Source organism: Dipodomys ordii, unplaced genomic scaffold (genome assembly GCF_000151885.1).
Source record: "Dipodomys ordii isolate 6190 unplaced genomic scaffold, Dord_2.0 Scaffold178, whole genome shotgun sequence".
NCBI lineage: Eukaryota > Metazoa > Chordata > Mammalia > Rodentia > Heteromyidae > Dipodomys > Dipodomys ordii.
In genome coordinates this window covers 73,241-73,984 of record NW_012267394.1, presented here as the reverse complement: position 1 = coordinate 73,984, position 744 = coordinate 73,241, and positions in this window count along the sequence as shown.

Below are 744 nucleotides of genomic sequence, written 5' to 3'. Positions count from 1 at the left end.
TCCTCAGATCTCAGCCTCCTGAGTAGCTAGGGTTACAGGCATCAGCCACCCTCGCCCAGCAGGAAAATCTTAAAAATACACTTTGGCTGGGGAAGGAGGGGAGGGAAGTGCAGTCATGGAGATGGAGGGCAGGGATGGTAGGGGAAAAACAAAGGAGGAGTCAACAATGCTTGATAAGAAATGTACTCAGAGGTTCCGGGAAGATGGCGGAGGAGAAGCTGGAATCTGAACAAGCTCTCCCATAGAAAGCAGTTTTAGAGTTCCAGTGAACAGTCCTAAGCCAGAGAATCACACCAAGTGTGCCATCACAGGACAGAGAGTTAGACAAGAGAGGGGAAGCCAAGACAAGGAGACACATCTGAGCGCTTGCCAGCAGCGGCGGCGGCAGGGTCGCAGCTGCGACCGAAGCCACGGCCATACCTGAGCGCTCACACAGAGAGTCTGGGACAAAGGAGCCAGACGCAGCGGGTGAGAGGATTCTACTCAACACCAACAAGAGCCGACAAGGAGCGGACATCTTCATCCTGCAGTGTGTAGACCAGAGACGACCCAGGAAACAAGACTCGGCGTGAGTAGAAGCCTGACTTCCTCACTCCTTCTCAGGGAGCAGAGGAGGGAAGGACACCCCTCCCCCCCCAGCACCGGTGATCTCCATCTTGGATACCGACAAAGCTCGAAGGAGCTGCTAGCTCCAACTCAGGCCTTGGAATAAAACGAGTCATTTTGCAGGTCACAAGAACTTAA